Source organism: Peromyscus maniculatus, chromosome X (assembly GCF_049852395.1).
Source record: "Peromyscus maniculatus bairdii isolate BWxNUB_F1_BW_parent chromosome X, HU_Pman_BW_mat_3.1, whole genome shotgun sequence".
Lineage (NCBI taxonomy): Eukaryota > Metazoa > Chordata > Mammalia > Rodentia > Cricetidae > Peromyscus > Peromyscus maniculatus.
Genome location: NC_134875.1, coordinates 52,978,150 through 52,999,799, shown reverse-complemented (window position 1 = coordinate 52,999,799; position 21,650 = coordinate 52,978,150). Strand labels below are relative to the sequence as shown.

General features: G+C 36.6%; 1 protein-coding gene and 1 pseudogene across 3 annotated transcripts in view; one reads left to right on the top strand and one right to left on the bottom strand.

Annotated features, from left to right (window-relative positions):
* The window catches only part of Il1rapl2 (interleukin 1 receptor accessory protein like 2), a 1,196,146-nt gene that overhangs the window by 1,066,534 nt on the left and 107,962 nt on the right, over window positions 1-21,650 (top strand). The gene's annotated exons all lie outside the window — the stretch shown is intronic.
* Window positions 922-21,217, bottom strand: LOC121825644 (zinc finger CCCH domain-containing protein 14 pseudogene; annotated as a pseudogene).

Sequence of the window (21,650 nt, the reverse complement as noted above, 5' to 3'; positions counted from 1 at the left end):
TGACAAGTTCTGCTGAATATCTTTCATCAGAAAATGGAAGCTTTCAATTTGCATGATCTTCTGTCAGGTAGGATTAGGGTTTCATTCACTGTTTTGAAGTCAAATTCATTTGAAGACGTGTCTTATGGCACAGTAATTAATGATGAGATGATAAAGTCTGTTCCTACACACTGAGTATTAAGCCTGCAGTGTATTGGATGGTAGAAGGGACATTCCATTTTCTTACAAGCTGGGAAGTAACAGAAGAGCTGCCCATTTAGAAGATGGTACTGGTGATGGAACTAGTATGGGAATTTTACTCATGTGAGTGAAGGGCAATCTGGTTTCCTACACATAAATACACAATATTTATAATTTGGATGCACAAATAAACATTTTCCAGCAAATTTACAATGGGGGAAGGCTTTGAAAAATCAAAAGTGGAATGGTGATCTACATACTCATCCTCAGTTTTGCAAGCAAGGCAATACTTTGCTGTGCTCCAAAGTTTTTCTGGTTTCTCTGCCACACTCAGGTAATCAAGCTATCTGAACATCAGCTGCACCACTGTGGGGGGGAGACTGCCCAGTCCCTCATTTGAGGCTGCAGTTTGGTGTACCCATTTCATTCAAAGCACATCTCCTCTTGATCTGACACGTATCCTGGTGGGCTGGGGACACCATCCAGTGTCACTATAAACTTGGAACTTGCAGCTTTATCTGATTGTACAATATTTTGTATCTGCATAAGGTGTCCTGAAAGATACCCAAAGGGTATCTATACACTTTATCCCACACTCATGTTTGGTTTTCCTCAGACAGCTTTGACTTCTTCAGAATAAAGATCTTTGGTCTGCATGGACCATAGATTCCATGTCCTAGTAATTTTAATTCACCTCTGATTCTTCCTTGTTAAGATTACAATTGCCTGTATTGAGTTCCTTCGTTTTTTTTCTGTACTATCTCCCTTTGTTTCCTGGACTATTTCTGCTAGTAATTTTTCTTGAAAAGAAGTTCTGGGAGCAACCGGCAATGTCTATTTCTGTGGAACTCAGGCTTTACTGGTACAGACATGTTACTGGACATGCTTCCTGTTTAGGAGACATAGCCAGTATCTTCCTACTCTCCTCCATCATGACTGATTTTTTTGTCTTTGTTGTTATTTTACTTTAACAACTAAGCTTACAGCAGGCAATGTTCTTTCCTGAGAATTTTTGTCCTCAATACTAATTTATCTAAGTTGTTTTTGAAGAAGGGACTGTAAGTTTCTTCTATGCTGCTAAGCACTTCTGGCTCACACAAATGTGTAGTTTTATCTGGTTCACACAAATGTCCGGTTTGTATCTGGCTCACACTAATGTCAGTTTGTATCTGATCCACACAAATGTCCAGTTTGTATCTGCTCCACATGAATTCCAGTCTGTATCTGGTTCACACAAATGTCCAGTTTGTATCTAGTCCACATAAATGTCCAGTTTATACTGGTCCACATGAATGTCCAGTTTGTATCTACTCCACATGAATGTCCAGTTTGTATCTACTCCACATGAATGTCCAGTTTGTATCTGGTCCACATAAATGTTCAGTTTGTATCTGCTCCACACAAATGTCCAGTTTGTACACTGGCCCTTCTGTAATCCAGTTGCTTCTCTGTGAAACCTGTTTTGCAACTGCTGAAGTCTCAGCCTCTTTAAATGAGTACCTGTATTTGAATTTCTACTTGCAGATGGTTGATAAATCTCAGTAGAAGGATGAGAAGAACCGTATGTATGTGTCACTGTAGGTTTCTGCTGAGATAAGGAATTCTCTTGCACAGAATGGAGGTCTTCATCGATGAGATCATCTGGTTCTGGCTTGATAGGAATCACATCTTCAAAGGGTGCTGGTTCCCTGAGAGTTTTCCCTGTTGACATTAGCTGGATTTGAAGCTCTGGCATCATACGTCTGTCTGATGTTAGTGAATTCCTGCTCCTGTGAACGTGTAGAAACTCTGGAATCCTTTTTTTTTTCAGTCTAGAGTTCAAAAAGGCAAGGGGAGGGACTGCAGCTTCATGCCCTATCTCATCTTCCAGACTAAAAACCGTCTGGTTTGGAGGCATGTTACTATCAAAGATACTGGTATCAGAAGACTTTTGACTGGAAGGCTCAGTTGTAACAGATTAAAATTTATCTAATATACCATGAAGCCCATGTAAGCTCCTAATTCTTGCAATTTCCCCTTAATAGCACTCCAGCTCTTGCAGCTGATCTCAGTGTCAGTTGACGTGGCTCAGTGACAGGTAGTCAGGACAGCACTACACTGTACTTTGGTTACCTGGAGCCCACAAGCTGCTACCCATAAGCCTGCCCATGGCTGCAGTTTTACCCCTGCTTTTCACTGTGGATATGATGTTTTAAGTTTCTGCCTTGACCTCCCTGCAATAATCGACTGTAACCTAGAATTGTAAGCCATATAATCCCTTCATTACCCTATGTTTTTTTTTTTTTTGTAAGAGGATTTGTTGGAACAACAAAAGTGAAAGTAGAACACACAGTAAAGAACCAGGTCCTCCTGCTAATGGCCATATAAGTGAGCCATCTTTAAATGTATCCTGAAACTTCAGTCAAAAGTTTAAATGGCTACTGTGCTCGTTAATTTAAATTTCCAATCTGATTGGATTAAGGCATAAATGAGTGACAACTTTGGGTTTCCAGAGAACATGAAAGATCCCTACTGTACACCCTAGTATGCATCCTGATCCATTCAAATATGGGCAAGTTGAGCCACTCCCACCAACACATCTTTCCTGCCTTAATGGACTATTCTCTGAAACCATGAGCTGAAATCAACCCTCTATACTTCCTGTTTCTCCTAGTCACAGTCACAGTGATGAATAATTGCTATCAGAGCTGCTATGTCAGTCAGTATCTTAACTGGGAATTCCTGAGAGATACTGAGCCAGAAGCGTCCAACTAAGCCAAAGTTAGTAATACACCTTGAAGTCACTTAAGACTTAGGAATGTGGGCCGGGCGGTGGTGGCGCATGCCTTTAATCCCAGCACTCAGGAAGCAGAGATAGGCAGATCTCAGTGTGTTCAAGGCCAGCCTGGTCTACAGAGCGAGTTCCAGGACAGGACTACACAGAGAAAACTTGTCTCAAAAAAGAAAGAGAGACAGACAGACAGACAGAAAGACAGAAAATAGAAAGACAGAAAGACAGACAGAAGGAAAGACAGAAAGAAATTCCCATCCAACCAAAGCTGAATGATAAATGTTTGTTACTTTAAACCACTGAGGTTTAGAGTATTTTGATACAAGAGAACTAATAAAAATAAAACCAATAAAAACTGCCAGGCCTAAACAATTAGACTATCACTACTCTGAAACCCCTATAAAGATATTTTTTCTGTGTACAACATACCTGCAACAGATAAACAACAACTTAAACTATTATGTAAAAAGGATTTTCATGTTTTATGTAGTTGTCCTGACAACTCATAACCTAAACAGTTAAGTTTTACATGAAAGGAAATGACCCCTGCAGTTCTTTGTGTGGGGTTGAGGCTTTGTGAACATTCCCCTGTCTACTTTGGCACATCTAATGGAGTCTGGGCACTACAGGCAACTGAGGAATACTGAGAGCAGAAGAAATAGTCTTCCCGAGGGAAGAGCACATCAACTGGTTGTCCAGCATCAAATGGTCAGTCCTGAAAACATGAACACAAGTAACATTATACAGGCTAAACTGGATATATTTAGGAGTATGTTTTATACACATATATGCATTCAATGACAATGAAAAACAGGCTATCCATTTGAAAAGGAGAAGTCTATGGAAGTGTTTTGAGGGAGGAAGGGAAAGAGAGAAATATTGTAATCATAATCTCAAAAAAAAAAGGTTAAAAAAACCAAATGACTCTATGAGCCTGTGGCCTTGTTATGTTTCCCTCCCTCTCTCTTTCTCTGTGTGTTTGTGTGTATATTCTTTTATCCATTTTAATAAAGCAGCATATTGTATTATTTTTCCTCCTATCATTTGGGAGAATAAAGATAAACTAAGAAAAACTGCTACTTTTTTATGGATGGACTTTTAAAACACTTGACCTTTAAAAAAGCTATATCCACCATAATATCATTTAACAATACTTGTTTTATGAAAAGGACAAATAATAAGATGCTTTATTTCATTTTGAAAGATTATATAAGATTAAATTACATTATGAATTATTTATTGAGTGACTGAAATAAAAATATTGATTTGCCATCTTGTCATATGTTTACTGAACTTGATTTAGTTTTATCAAATCTTGGTAGTTTCCTTGAAATGAGTTTTTCTTTCTCTGACAAAGCATGAACTAAAAAAAATATATAGAAATAGTACTAACTTGCCACAATTTCAATGCTAACACACACACTAACACACACACACACACACACACACACACACACACACACACACACTTAAGTTGGTTATGACTAGTCCAGGGTACATAGAAAGACATTGTAAAAAAATAAAAATAAAACAAATAATTAACATTTCATTTTAAAAATAATTTCAAGCAGCTTCAACATAGCTAGAATTATTTTGATAGCAAATAACAGCTCACAGTAAGTTTTTTTTTATATTTTCTATAATGCTTTCAACACAAATATCTATTTTTATAAAGATTCCAACAGATCTTTACATTAAAAATATAGAGATTCTTATCCTTGATAAACAAATAAGCCAAAAAAGATTTCTCATGTTGTAAATTTTTTCTTCAGTCCTCTTTTAGAATACTGTTGGTTCAAGTGCTAGCACTTTCCTGAACACATATTAATTAGTTCCAAATTACAGAAAAGAGAAAGCATTATACATCAATTATATTTATACAAAAGCCTGGCTTGTGTCATCCAGAAATCAACTACAGTTCCCCAAGGCCAAATACATAAGGTCATTTCATGTCTTTAAAAAAAAAAAAAGCATCACAATGTTCTTGGTTCTTGTGTTGCTGCTTTATTTTCATTTTTCACATGCAAATAAACTTTTCTAATTAGTCTTTCTTATTGAGACAATTATACAATCACATTTATTTAAGTGTAAGAAATAATGCATGAAGGATAGGCAAGATGGCTCATTAAGTAAAATGCTGTTTGAGCAAGCCTGACAATCTGAGTACAATTCTTGGAGCTCAGGGTAGAAGGACAGAACTGACTCAGAAAGATGAGCTCTGACTTCTACGTGTGCACCATGGCTTGCACAGTGAGGCACACATATGCCTATACTTACATATATACATTAAACACAAGTATACCTATACAATAATAAATAAATAAATAAAATGTAACAATAAATAGATTTAAATTTTAAAATAAAGGGAAAACAATTGCCACTGAAGGATTCCTGTAGAGGCAAACCTTTTCCTGTACTATCTCATCTAGCGTACTAATACTGATGCATTATCATGACACAATCAGGGTTCTACTGATAAAGATCATTCATGTTCCTTTTTATAGCAACAGCCAAGTTCTTTCGATCCCATCTCCTCCCCATCTCCTGGAAACCACTAAATTTCAATCTATTTCCGTAATTATATCATATTGACAGTGTTAACGATGTTTAATCTTTGGGACTAGCTTACATTCATCCTACTTCCCTGGTCAGTCATCCCATTTACATTACCCATTAATCAGCAGCTTGTTCTTTTGTTGTTAGTGTTTAGTATCATGTATGTGCCAATGCTTAAGCATTATCAGTTGATAGCTATCTGGGATGTTTCCAGATTTGGGTCACTATGAATAAAGCCTATATAAGCATACATGGTCAAATATTTATGTATGATAATACAGTTTTTCATGAGAATATTCCTAGATATAGGCTCAGGGGTATCATAGCTGAGTCACATAGTTTATATTCTTGGAGAATTATATATATATATATATATATATATATATATATATATATATATATATATATATATATGCAGTGGAATATGATCCTCTCCCCCTGCCCATTTTCTAACTCCCCATGGCTTATTCAACATGTCCTCCTCCTAACTCCTTTTTTATTTATAACTCACTAAGTCTAGTTAGTGCTGACCTTATATTCATGGATATAAATTCCCTCTACTGAAGTATAAGAAACCTACAAATGGCCATACCTCCAAAGACGGTTTTTGCTTTCAGGTCACAGTACTGCTTTGCTCTACTGCTTTGCTCTCTAGACCATTGCTTACTTTCTGACCTCTATGGGTGTTCAAAATGGAACACACATATCAAAACTAACACATAAAAATGTGACAAAATATATAACATTTGTCTTTCTGAATCTAAGTTGCCTTACTCAGAGTGATTATTTTCAGCTCCACTCATTTACCTCCATGAATTATTATTTTTTAACAGTTAAATAATATTTACTTGTATAATGTGCCTCATTTTCATTATCCATTCATCAGTTGATGGGCATCTATGTCATTTCCATTTCGTAAATATTGTGAATAGAAAAACAATAAACATGAATGAGTACATATCTCTATAGCTGGGTAAAGAGTCCTTTGTATAGATGTACAAGAGTGGTGTCCTGGTTATTTTTTATTTTTGTTTTTTATCAGCATGTCATAAACTATAGTTATCTGGGAATAGGCATTTCAATATGAAAAAATGACTCTATGCAGATTGCCTGTAGGCAAGTCTATAGGACATTTTCTTGATTAACACTTGATGTGGAATGGCTTGGCCCACTATGTGTGATACCATTCTTGGCCAGGTTATCCTAGGGTATAGAAGGAAGTAAAGTGAGCAAGCCAGTCAGCAGTGTTCTTCTATGGCTTCTGCTTCAGTTCCTGTCTCCAGTTTCCTGCCTTGTGTTCCTGCTTTGACTTCCCTCAGCGATGGAGTTTGAATTGAGAGATGTTAAGACAAAAATCAAACCTTTTTTTTTCTCCAAGTTGCTTTGGTCATCATGTTTTATCACAGCAATAGAAAATCTAAGACAAGTGAGATCGATGAAGCATGTAGTAGCTCTATTTCTAGCTTTCTTCTCTTCTTCTTCTTCTTCTTCTTCTTCTTCTTCTTCTTCTTCTTCTTCTTCTTCTTCTTCTTCTTCTTCTTCTTCTTCTTCTTCTTCTTCTTCATTTTCTTTTGTTTTGTTTTCGAGACAGTGTTTCTCTGTGTAGCTTTGTTCCATTCCTGGAACTCGCTTTGGAGACCAGGCTGGCCTCAAACTCACAGACATCTGCCTGCCTCTGCCTCCTGAGTGCTGGGATTAAAGGCATGGGCCACCACCACCAGGCTTATTTCTAGCTTTCTGACAAACCTCCACACTGATTTTCATAGTGGCTACATCAATTTGCACTCCTGCCGACAGTAAACATGTGTTGTTCTCTCCCCACATCTGTGCCAGCATTTGTTATTTATTTATTTTTGTTGTCCCTGTTTTGTTTATTTTATCTTAGCCATTCTGGTTGGAGTAATACAGAATCTCAAACTAGCTTTAATTTTCATTTCCCATGTAACTAAGGTTATTAAACAGTCTAAAAAGTGTTTACCAACCATTTGTATTTTGTCCATTGAGAACTCTCTGTTTAGCTCCATGCTCCATTTTTAATTACATTGTTTGTTTTCTTAACATTTAGTTTTTTGTGTTCTTTGTACGTTCTGATACTAACCTTCTGTCATGTGTATAGTGAGTAAAGATCTTTTTCCCATTCTGTAGGCTGCCTCTTCACCTGAATTATTCTGTCCTTTTTTTAATGTAAGCAATTAGTGCTATAAACTTTCCTCTTAGGACCACATTCATTGTGCCCTATAGACTTTGCTATACTGTTTTCATTTTTATTCACTTCCAAGATTTTGTTTTTATTTCCTTCTAGATTTTTTTCAATGATTCAATTATCATTAAGTAGTTTGTTGGTTAGTCTTCAAGAATTGGTGCACTTTCTCTAGTTTTTATTGATGTTCATATCCAGCTTCATTTCATTGTGGTGAGATAAAATACAGGATGTCATTTCGATTTTCCTGTTTTTGAGACTTTCTTTACACCTTATATGTGGACCACTTTGAGGAATGTTTTACAGCTGCTGAGAAGAATGTATATTCTTTTGTATTTGTTTGGGGGTTTTCTGTAGGTATCTGTTATGTCCATTTTATTTGTGTCATTTAATTACAGGGTTTCTCTAGTTTATTTGCTGAGAGTGAGGTACTGAAATTACTTACTATCACTGTCCTGGTGCCAATATGTAGTTTTAGATTGAATAATGTTTCTTTTATAGAACTGAGTGAGTACCCCTGTGTTTGTTACATATATATTTATGACTGTTACATCCTGTGGGTGAATTTTTTTTTCATTTAATGAGTGTATAATGCACTTCCTTGTCTTTTTTGACTGGTTTTGATTTGAGGTATATTTGGTCATATATTAGATTAGCTACACCTGCTTTTTTCTCGGTTCAATTTTCTTAGGATCCCCTTTTACATCTTTTAACCCTGAGGTGGTATCTATTTTTGATAGTGAGGTGTGTTTCTTAGACGCAGCAAAAAATCGATCCTGTTAAATAGTCTAATCTGCTAATCTGTATCTTTTTATTGGTGGATTGAGACCATTAGTATTCAGGACTTATTGAAAGATGTGTACTTATTCCTGTGATTTTGTTGATTTTGTAGTGTTTTCTCAAACCTCTTTTGATTACTTAGCCTGGAAATATTTTATTTGTTCCTATGACATCTTGGATACGTTCATCCTTCTCTTCAGATTTAAGTATTTATCCCAGTATCCTGGCTTTTGGTCATAAATTCTTTAATCTGATTTTATCATTATATTTTATTTGTGGTTATATTTTATTTGTGCTGAAATGTGGTGATATTTTATTTGTGTTTTAATAAATAAAGCTTGCCTGGACATCAGAGGAAAAAGCCAGCCACAACACAGAAGTCATGCAATGTTAGCATGTGCCTTTAATCCTATCACTTAGCAGACAGGATCTCTCTGTGTGTGTTCAAGGCCACACTGGAAATAGAGCCAGGTGTGGTGGCACATGCCTTAAATTCCAAAACTAATTAACCTTGGAGGTCTGGAGGTCCATATAGACAGACAGGAAGTGACAGAGCTGTGTAGGAAGAGGAAGTGATATAGCTGAATGGAGAGAACAAATCAGATGGCAGAACAGCAAAGGATATAGACAGGAAGTAACCGGCATTTGGAAGCTGCAGAGTTGGTGAGGTAAGGTTGGTTGTTGGCTTTCCCTATTTCCCTGATCTCTCTAAGGCTTTCACCCTTATATTTGGCTCCATGTTTTTTTTTTTTATCTAATAAGACCATTTAGAAATTCATCTACAATCATGGAAAGTTTAATTTCTTCTTTCATTTTAATAATTAGTTATTTGGGGTATAATAGTATTGACAGTTGTGGTCTTTCAGGACTTTTAGGACCTTCAATGACATCCTGGCTTTAAATATTCTTGTTGAATAATCAGTAGTTAATCTAGTAACCCTGCCTTTGTAAGTGTCATGACTTTTCTCACATGAAGTTTTCAATACCCATTTTTTATTCTGTAGTTTTAATGTTTTAACTGTAATAATATCATGGAGAAATTCTCTTGTCCTTTCAGTGTTCTGTATGCCTTTTATACCTGGATAGGCAACTATTTCTCTAGGTTTGGGAAATTTTATTTTATGATTTTACTGAAGATGTGTCCACTGTAATTTTCTTCTCTTTTGTCCATAATTCAGAGGTTAGGTCTTTTCATGGTATTCCAAACCTCACTCTCACTCATGTTCTGTTCATTTATATTTCTCATTGACTTTTCCTGCCAATTATTCTTTGTCTTTCATCCCTTAATCTATGTTTTCAACATCTATTTAGTTGTTCATGCTTTCCACTAAGTTATTAAGTTTTTAATCTCCAGCATATTTCACTTTGGAATTTCTGAAACTTCAATCTCTATTTTCATATTTTGAATTGACTTTCTTATTTTATTCATCTCTTTTTCTTCTTTGAGATTTATTTTAAACCTTGTTAAAATAATTCTTTTGAATTCTTTATCTTAAAGTTCTTTCATGTCATTCTCATTAGGGGCCAATACTATGGAACTTGAGTTTTTTGTTTGTTTGTTTGTTTGTTTGTTTTTTGAGGTGGAATCATCTTTGGGGTTTTATATTATTTTATTTATGTATTGAGATTTGTGTGCATCTGGGGGTTTTTTGTTGGATGAGTTTTTCTGTTTTTTTTTTGTTGTTGTTGTTTGTTTGTTTTGTAAAAGTCACATTATTCTTTCAGTAGAAATTCTTACAGTGTTCAGTAAGGGGTTAATTCATAGCAATGTTATGATCACAATTTCCCTTCTTTATCTTATATTTTGGGATATAGTCTCTGTCTCAGAACTTCTGTTTCTCTGCTACAGTCTAATGCCTTCAACCATTCCATAAGGAATCTGCAACACATTTCTCCTGACATTGTGTACTGGTCCTGGGTCTCAAGACCAGATAGTGCAACTAGATAGTACCAGTCCAGTAGTTGACAGGACTCAGGACTCTGGGTCACTTGTAATGACTGCAGAGTCCCTGGTGAGGATCTGGAAAAGCAGCCCCAGGATTTGTGTAACCCTAATGAAGGGGGCAGTGAAGGAGAATACAAGCTTACATCACCTGTGATGGCTACAGGGTCCCAGCCTAGGAGCCCTCTGGGATCAGGCAATTTTAAAGTGAGAGAGATAGACTGAGAGGAAGTGATGTAGCTGGAGAATTTCTCTCCAGCTCCTGCCACCAAGTCCCGAGAGTCCCAGAGCCCACTTATAAAATAAACACACAGACTCTTATATTATTTAAACTGCTTGGCCATTAGCTCAGGCCTATCATTGTCTAGCTCTTACTCTTGTATTGAGCCCATTTCTATTAGTCTTTACTTTGCCACATGGCTCATGGCTTACTGGTACTTTACATCTTCCTTGTCCTGGCAGCAGCTCCAGGCAGTTTTTTCTTTCCTTCCTCCTTCCCCAATTCTCCTCTCTCCTTGTCCCGCCTATACTTCCTGCCTGGTCACTGGACAATCAGTGCTTTATTTATATAGAACGATAGCCACAGCACTTCCCCTTTTTTTTTCATTTTCAAAAAGGAAGGTTTTAACTTCAACATAGTAAAATTACATGTAACAAAACAATTATCAAGTAAGAATTACAGTTATAATATTAAAGAAGATATCTATCTTTGTGAGTTTAAGGTTTTTTATCTAACTTATCTTTTATCATAACTAAGGAAAATTGTAAGTATCTAGTCTTTAACCACATCAAAGACCTCAGGAAGATATAATACTACCTGAGAAATGGGAGAAGGATGCAAGCAACTTTCAGGAGTCTTGCAGGGTAAACAGAGACAGCTGACAGCCTGGACAGTCATTCAAAGTTCTCTTGTAAAGTTGGGGCATCAGTCTTCAGCCTGCAGGCCTAGAGTCTCTCATTCACTTTTTTTCTGTGTCCTGTAGAATGTCTTGTAGTTTCCTCTGCAAATTGGGAACCTGAAGGACCATTTTGCCAAGCAAAGTTCAGTGGTTACCTTCCTATGGGTCCTGCATGTCCAGTTGATCAAGCAGTCCAGGCAAGAACAGTTTCTTGGCCAAATGGCTATTTTGTCAAGGTAAAGATAAACTCCATACGGAGTGTCTTCGATGGCCATACTCCTCTCTGAAGTAAATCAGTGCTGTCAGGAGCAGACATGTCTCACCGTCCAGAAAGTCTAAATTTTTAAGACATTTTAAATGCCATATTCTCTAGGTCTTTGAAGTGTTTGAAGACTACCTATCTATCTGAAATATATCTATGTATACCTAGAAGACTTAACATGGCTACAAATATGATTATCATGGATGACTAATTATTAATCTATTTTTAATTATCCATTACAATTTTAAATGAGTTACATAAACATAATACCTCAAACAAGAATAGAAATATATATATATATATATATATATATACAGTATAACAAAATTAAGTTTAAATTTGTATCAATAAACTAAAATCTATAGCAATGTAAACCATTTTAAACAAGTTGTTACTCTTTAAAAGTAGGTTCATTAATCTACCCTTTCATCTTATCATATCTAAACTATCCCCTTTTTTTCTTTAGAAAGAGATTATGTTTATAATTAACCTGTTTTAAATAAAAATATTGGTTTTTCTCTGTCCCACACCAGAGGGCTCTTCTGATTTGGGATACAAGAATCTACTAACCTTTTTGTTTTAGGAATATGTCTGGGTTTAGAGAGGGAGTGAGCCCATTCCATCTCCAAAGCCAGCTTGGTATATTTGGGAATTTGGGCATAGATTCTCTTACTACTTCCTGCTGGAGGGGGGCGCTGTATCTTATGGGGACACACAGAAAATTATAGGATTATGGAGTAGTCCATGAGGGTGTATCATCTGAGCCAGTTGCCTGAAACCATTCTGGATGTTGGATCATCTGGGCCATGGTGTCATTGGAGACCTTTCAGGGAGTCTTGGCTGGTCAAACCTGATGTATCTTAATCTGGAACAAATCCATAGCCTCTTGCTTTCTGTGGAAACAAAAGCAGAGACTCTTTTCCAAAGCAACATATCCTTATATCCAAATTTTGAAGTCAAGGTACCTTTAAAATTTACATTTTGTGCCAAGCAGTGGTGGCACACGCCTTTAGTCCTAGCACTCGGGAGGCAGAGGCAGGCAGATCTTTCTGAGTTCGAGGCCAACCTGGTCTATAACTTGAGTTCCAGGACAGGCTCTAAAACTACACAGAAAAACCCTGTCTCGAAAAACCAAAAAAAAAAAAAAAAATTACATTTTGGCATAACTCAACAGCTTTTACAACCAAATGTTTTTCTTTAGTTACAAATATCAAAGACAACATAATCCATATTTTCTGTGTGATAGCCATCTTTATGTGGCTTATTACCTTTAATGTTTGTTTAAAGACTTTATTTTTAAAAACTATTTATTTGTTTATATAACTGTATGTGTATATATATATATATATATATATATAGTCTACGTATATTTTACACACATTGTAAACTATTTCATCTGAATCAGTCTTATTGCAAACCTATTGCTTTAAACTGAAGCATTCTAAGACTGAAATGGTGCTGTGGCTGCTGGCTCAGCCCACTTCAGCTTCCCAACATGGTGGTGTTACATTTTCTCCGGCTCTGGGAGTCATCAAGTCTCAGAAATAGTGGGTCTACGCTTTTATCAAAGCAGCGTGTAGCACAGAAACCTCTTTTATATATATATATATATATATATATATATATATATATATATATATATATATATATATATATATACTAGTAAAGACTAAATCTACCACACAGCATAATGTGCAGCTAGCAGATGCCTCATTCCCACCATACTGCCGGACAAGTGCAAACGCCAGGAACCTGCCAGTGTTCAAACCCACGTTTTATGGCGTCTAGCTGCCCATATGAGACATGAAGCAAGAACTTGCTTTTGGCTCTGTTTAGAATTAGTTATTAAATATTTTCAGGTTTAAGGTAGAAACTCGAGCCCTTGGACGCCATTTGTAGCTGGAGAATTTCTCTCCAGCTCCCGCCACCAAGTCCCGAGAGTCCCAGAGCCCACTTATAAAATAAACACACAGACTCTTACATTATTTAAACTGCTTGGCCATTAGCTCAGGCCTATCATTGTCTAGCTCTTACTTTTATATTTAGCCCATTTCTATTAGTCTTTACTTTGCCACATGGCTCATGGCTTACTGGTACTTTACATCTTCCTTGTCCTGGCTGCGGCTCCAGGCAGTTTTTTCTTTCCTTCCTCCTTCCTCAATTCTCCTCTCTCCTTGTCCCGCCTATACTTCCTGCTTGGTCACTGGCCAATCAGTGCTTTATTTATATAGAGCATTATCCACAGCAAAGTGACAGTCTCTGGCAAGCAACCTTGAACTTAGGGAACCCAAATTTACATCCTCTAATGTTTTTCTCAGACTTTCTAAGACTTCCTATTCGTTTATTAAGGCCTACAAGTTTTTCATTGTAACAGCTACATTTTGGAATCGGTATTGTTGGTACTCTGTTTTTATTTAATTTGAGATATTCCTATTTTGGGTTTGACTAGAAAATTTCCAATAAAACTTGGACATTTAGTATCAAGTAGAGAAAGTGAACTGGAAGTGGCAGGAGACTTTATAAATTGTCAAAATTCAGTATCAGTGACATACTTCCTCCAGCAAGGCTGCATTTCTCCACATTTTCTGCACAATATTGTACTGAAAACATTGAGTTTGTAATATGAGTTGCAGGTAAAAAAAAAAAGGAAATTAATAAGTAAAAGCATCAAACTTGGTTGTGAAGTCTTCAAAGAAAGGTCAAGTTTTCATATTATTTGTTAATTACTATTGGTTATTTTAGTAAGTCAGTGCAGTGAACAGATGAGATAATGTGAGGGCATATTATGGACACAGAAATGAAGTGAGCATGAGATTTCTTAGGGTTCACATTATCAACTTGACATGCTCTGGAGTCACCTATGAGTCAAGCTTCTCATTACAACTGTGAAGAATTGTCTTGAGATAATTGAGGTTGTAAGAGTCTCCCTAACTGTGGTTGCTACAGCTGACTGGGATAGAGTCCTGTACTTCACAAAACTGAGAAAGCTAACTGAGCTCCTAGACCCATTTCTCTCTTATTCCTTACTACAAATTTAATGTGGCCAATAGCCTCAATTTCCTGTCATCATCCCCCCCAGCTGTCTTAGTCTTCCCTTCAAACTCTGTTTAAATATAATTACTTCTTTAAAAAAAAACTTGGACATTTTTACTTAAACCTCCTATCTTGACTGGCTACATCTAAAAGCACCCTTATCAAGGGAAGGGAGAAAATTACCTCATTGTTTTTAGGTGGAAATATAAGTCTGGAATTCATACTCAGCTTCCACTGTCACTCAAAGTGAGGGTCAGCTACCCTATACTGGGCAAGTGTAGATTCCTGGTTCTTCCACATTTCTATTAGCATTGTGGTTGAATGGCCTCATTATCACCTGGCAGTGGTGAAGGGCCTCATATAATAAAACGCAGTGGAAAAATAGAGAGATGCCTCATTGTAGTTGGCTAGAAGTCCGTAATCCTGCTATGGTCTCCAATGACACTTCAACTATTTTAGGACAAGGGAGTGTAGTTATTATTAATAAATGGGCCGGGCAGTGGTGGCGCACGCCTTTAATCCCAGCACTCGGGAGGCAGAGCCAGGCGGATCTCCGTGAGTTCGAGGCCAGCCTGGGCTACCAAGTGAGCTCCAGGAAAGGCGCAAAGCTACGCAGAGAAACCCTGTCTCGAAAAACCAAAAAATAAATAAATAAATAAATAAATAAATAAATAAATAAATAAATAAATAAATAAATAAATAAATAAATGGACTGATGAAAATCTTGGCTTCCTATTTGGCTGCCTCTAATACCATGCTAATATTTTTGTAATACCTTGTATAGTACTTTAAGAGTGACTGTCTAGGCTTTCCATTTGGCATCATTTGCTAGTATGGGCAGGTAAGAGTACTATTTTTTTCTGTGATATTTCGGATATAAGGATAAATAATGACTTTTTCTATCTTTTTATATTGTCCCTTTCATTACAGTTTACCTAGAGAAAGCAGGCATGTTGTAGTACTGACATTTCCTGGTTTCTATGTTTCATAACTCTTGAATATATGAGACATGAAGTAAACCAGTACCATGACATATTATGACCTAAGTGTCTGTCATCTTTTCTTTACTTTTCATAGTCTGTTCATGTATTTTATACAAAATAGCCAGATATCTTAGCTGTAATTAGTGGGAGAAATAGGGGAAAGAATATCTGTTCCATATTTCTAGAAGAAGGCTTCACAAACTATGATTTTATTTTATTTTAGGTTTGTAGATAATGGGTTTCTTTATGACATTTTCATACATGTACACAGTTGTACTTTGCTCATATTTCTTTTCTACCTTATCTAGTGCTTCCTGCTTCTTCCTACTGATTCCCTTTTTCCACTAAATAGTAACCCCTCTGCCTTCATGATTTCTATGTAATATATATGCATTGTGTTTGTGTGTGTGTGTGCATGGATGGATGCCTAGGCATATGAATGTAAATAGTATTTTTCTTCTCTATACTTTTTTTTTTTGAGCTGAGGATTGAACCCAGGGCCTTGCACTTGCTAGGCAAGTGCTCTACCACTGAGCTAAATCCCCAACCCTACATACATTACTGCGTGTTCCCCCTTCAAGGCTCGTTGTTTTTCCCACATACTCTATATATATATATATATATATATATATATATATATATATATATATATATATATATATATATATATAAAATCAAGATTCCACATATGAAAGGAAAACTTCCAAAATGTATATGTATGTCTCTAAGTTTGGTTTAGAAACAGAAATTGCCTACAATTAAGTTTTTGTCCCATTGGCAGCAAGTAATGAGCTCCTTCAAGATTACCAAAATATCACAGACAATACTAAAACTCATTCATACTAGTTTCAATTTCATGATAGTTTGAAACAGGATGCTGGTGGTGGCAAATAGTCTTTCAAACACAATTTGTCTTTTATTGGTGGTTTTTGATGCATTAGTTATTTTCTGTTGCCGTGAGAAACCACCACCAAACAAAGTGACTTATGGAAGATTTTATTTTGGTTTGCAGTTCTATGAGGATTAGGGGTCCTTCTCAGTGGAGAAACACAACAGCAAGCAGCCGGCAGGATAGCAGGGACAGGAAATTGAGAAATATGTACTTTACTACAAGAAAGAAGCAAGCTGGAAGTCGGGTAAGGGTCTAGAATATCAAACTCCCAGTGGTGTAGTACTTTCTCCGTTAAAGCTGCACTTCCTAAACACCTTCAAAAAGCACCAGCGGGTAGGGACTGAGTACTCAGATGCTCAAGGCTATGGGACATTTCTTACACAAACCACTGCAGCTGCAAAACGGGAGAGCTTTCCATTGTCTCCTGGGTGATCAGAGTTCATTAAGAGGCGTCTACAAAATATTTGTCATTTTCTTAATGGCATCAAACTCATGAGATTTCATTTAAAGACTTCTCAGAGGCAAGCACAATGGGGTTAACCTAAGAAATATGGGAAAGCATATTCCCCTTTACCTAATGATCTCTTTAGCCAAATGGAATCTCTATCACTTGAACATCTGTTTCTCTGGAGGGACCTTATTAAGATTATTGCTATAAATCTTGAGAAATTGCTTCAACATCAGACTCTGCTTGGCATGACATTGTAGGGCTACTCTACTCAAATTACAGGAAATGTAAGATGAATATCCTTTTCAATAATTGTATAGCAACAAGTAATGCGTAACTACAATGCTTGTAAAAACCAGAATATAATTTCATATTTTTCATTTTCTTTCACTAGTATCAATATAACAGAGAAACAGCAAAGTACCTAGACATAATGCCTTAGTGACCACATATTTATTACTAATAACCAGGTAGTACATAAATTTTTCTTAAATAGTATTTAGTGAGTTATAAAGTAATTTCATTATTTTTGCTATATATTATGTGAGGCACACATCCCATTAAAAAATCAAATACTTTTTAGGTTGTTACTATTGGTTTTTTTTTGGTTATTAACATTTATTATTAACTTTTTATTAACATTTATATCATACTAAAGAGTCATTTTCTTGTATAAAGGAAAAATGTGAAAGAAATATTTTCATTTCTCTTTTGTCCAGATCTATGCTTCGAAAATTTTAAAGGTGGTCATTTATATTAAAAGGGAAAATTATCACCAAAATTTCTGTATCAAGGAAAATGTCACTAAGAATTTCAGATAAGTTTTCCTCCTTTTCATTAAAGTAAATATTGAATCCCACAGGATATGTAAACCTGGCCTGAATTCTGTTTTAAAAAAGGTTTTGTCCACACAATATATTTTGATCAGATTTCCCCACCCCCAACTCCTTCCAGCTCCTCCCCAGCTTCCTACCCACTAACTTTATGTTCTTTCCTCTTTCTCTTAAAAGTAAATAAATCACAAAAACAAAAATCAAACCAAACAAAAAAACAATAAGCTAAAAAATGCCAGAATAAAACAGAAATAAACAAAAAGCCCCCCCCCCCCCCCACACACACAATGAAGTTCAATTTGAGTTGGCCAACTACTTCCTATGCGTGGGACCTGCCCTGGTGTGGTTGTTATATCCATTGAGATTCTATTGGAGAAAACTGATACTGCCTTTTCCAGCAAGTCTCAATTGCTAATAGCTCCTTTGTTAGGCCTAGTACATCCTACTCTCAGTGATTGGACTCCATCTGGTATAAACCAGTACAGGTCTTGTGTGTAGTGCTACAATCTCTGTAAGCTCATATATACATCTGTCCTGTAGGGTCTGGAAGACACTGTTTCTGTGAAATCATCCATCACCTCTGGTTCTTATATTCTCTCTGCTTCCTCTTCTGCATAGATCCCTGAGCCCTGAGGAGAGAGGTTTGATGAAGACATCCCATTTAGGGCTGAGAGGTCCAAAGCCTTTCACTCTCTGTACACTGTCCATTTGTGGGTCTCTGTGTTAATTCCCATCTATTATAAAAAGAAGTTTCTTTGATTAGAGTTGAGAGAGGCACTGATTTATGAGTACAGTAATATGTCTTTAAGAGTTAATTTATTGCTAAGTCCCTTTAGCAGAATAAAAGTACTAGAAATTCCCCTGGGCCCATCACTGATCTCATCTCAAATTCTTGGCCAGGTTAGCAGTGTCAGGTATGGGTGCCATGTCATATAGTAGTCCTTAAATCCAACTTAAAAGTAGTTTGTTTTCCCATAACATTTGTGCCACTATTGCATCAGTGGGTATATCTTATAGGCAGGTCATTAATACAGATCACAAGGTTTGTACCTGGATTAGATTGAGGATTACCTTTCCCTTAAACAAATGCCTGTGATGATCAACTAGGAAAGAGATGAAGTTTCCTTTGATTCATGGTTATTTATACCCCAGCACATTATCACACAGACATAAAGTTTGTATGATAATGTGAACTAAACCTATGTTCTAGTATGTGGGCATGGGCCATCATGTCACAGTGAAGCAAATATAAGACACAAGACAGAAAGAAATTGGGAGATCCCACAATTATCTTCATGAGCAGGTACCTTGGTGACCTAAAATTTCAAACTAACCTCTACTTCTTAATCATTCTCTAACCTTTCAATAGCATGAAGGTAGAAGCAAGCATTTAACAATTGATCTTTGGGAGACAAACAAAATCCAAACCAGAACAACTCTGTAGAATGATTTTACTCAGTAAGCATTGCAAGGGATGCCATACATCCAAAGTCTGAACTACTATGCCTATTCTATATTATTTGAAAGTCTAGTGCCACCCCTTCACCACTAAACTCTAGAGAAGAAGAAAAGACCTATGTTATCAGTAATTTGACTCTACCAAAGTCAAAGCAGTGCTTTTACAGCCCTTATTTCAAATGGGGTACTGCGTATTAGTGAGATGCATGGTTATTACACAGACTAAGATTTTATACATCAGCATTTTGACATTTAGGACCTGAAAGATTATTTGGCAAAGGGACCGTCTTGTGCTGTTGAATGATTCCATCTACCTCTGCCAGCCAAATCCTTCAAACACTCCCCATCAGCTGTGACAACCCAAAATGCCTCAAGGCTTTGATAAATGTCCCCTGGGGGAGCAAAGTTTCTCCTAGCATTCTGTTCCTATGAATACAACAAGAAAAAATTAAATGCAGGTTCAAAATAATATTCTCATCAATCTTGCAGTATATTCAAATGCTTCTACATCTCATAGCCTATTTGCCAACTGAATCTCTTCCAAAAGAAAACTTCTTGTAAGGAATGCTGTACTATCTGGCCTTTTGTAAAGAACAAATGCTTCCTATTGAGACTATGCAGGGTTGTCCATATGTTCATGTGTTTAAAGCTATTTGGGATCATGGGACTCATCTCTGGTGAGAATTGATTCTCTCCTCTTCAGGAGCCATTGAGTGCCAATAACTCTTCAGCTATGGGTGATGTCTTGTGAAATGTCCTCATATCTTTGTTTGTGTATGTGTCACAATAATTATAGTAGAAGATGTAACATGAATCTTAAAAAATCTTATTAATAAAAACACATTTCCCCTTTTTGTCTAAAAATTAAAAAAACTTATAACTAATACAAGAAAAACTATATCCAATAAGTATATACAATATATACAGTCAAGAATTACATTAACAATATCCAGTCCATTAACATTTGACTAATTCAGACAAAAAATTTCATTACTTATCCTATTTAAAACAAGTAGTTCCTTTTTAAAAGTAGATTCAATAATCTCCCTTTTATCTTATCATATCCATATTCTCTTTTTTTGGAGTAGATCCAAAAAACTACCTTTTATCTTATCATTTCTATATCTTTCCTTTTTTCAGAGTAGATTCAATGATCTACCCTTTTCTATATCTTCTTTTTTCTTTTACTTTTTTTAAACAAGAACCCTGTGTCTAATGTCCTTTGTTTAGCTTTTTTTTGACCATTAACAATTAACAACTTGTAACCAACCATCATAAACAATAACAATTATCCATAAGCCATTGAATGACCAAAAACACCCACCCCATCTCTTGGGAATGCGGGCATCGTTTTCTTAAAATTACTTCCTGTTTTCTGGGGGCAAAGACATCTTTAGGGGATTCTGAAAAGAAAATTTTTGGGTTAATTGTCAAGTCCTGGGAGAGGTAGCTGTATCATTTGTTGTCCACTCTCTGCATAATGGGAAAATATAGGGTTTGTCTCAAGTCCTTGCTCGAGTTGTCTGTGAATCTGGATCATCTCAGCTAGCCATCTTGAAATTGTCCTGAGCAGTTTGTAATCCAAAGCTGATCTTTCCGTGGTGTTAATCAGCTTAATGGCTTTACCATAGTCCATGTGGAATCATTATTGTGGGGTCCTGTTATCCTATTGAAGATTTCAAAGTTGTTGTTAGGTGTGGTCGTGGTTTGAATTAATCACAGTCTGATGAATGTCTGTCTCTTGGAACCACGAGCATTCTTCCCTAGAAGAGATTATCTTCACAGCAATTTCTTCTCAACACTTGCCTTGCCAAACTGCTCCAAACTGATTTTTGCTGAAGCTTTCTTGTAACCAATGGTCCTGGCAATTATTCTCTGAACAAGCAGCAGTGAAACCTTCATCCCTGGTAGCAGCATCACTGCTGCCATCAAACAGGATGAGAAGCAGCTGGCAACTCGAAGCAGCAGCCACCATCTCCATGGTCCCACTGCCACTGTTTGTAGCTCGGCCCAGCCACAGCTTCTCTTCAGCAAGCCTCCTATGCTGGCCTCAAACTCGGGATCCTCCTGCTTCTACTTCCTTCAGCAAATCCTACCAGTGTGCACCACCACACCTGGCAACATGTAGCTCAGGTCTGAGCTGGGGCCGCAAGGCCACAGGCAAGTGACTTTTTCGTGAATTCATACCATGAACATTGTGGGCCAGATGTAGCACGAATCTTAAAAGGTCTTATTAATAAAAACAAACTCAGAGCCAGGTATTGGGGTAAATGCTGAAAGGTCAAGAGAAACAGAACAAGCCACATCCAACCTCACCTTGCCAATTCCTCAGCTGATCTTGTTTTCTCAGACTGAAAGCCTCTGAGTCCTCACCCAAATGGATCTCAGTTGAATTTCTGCTAAAAGCCTAAAAG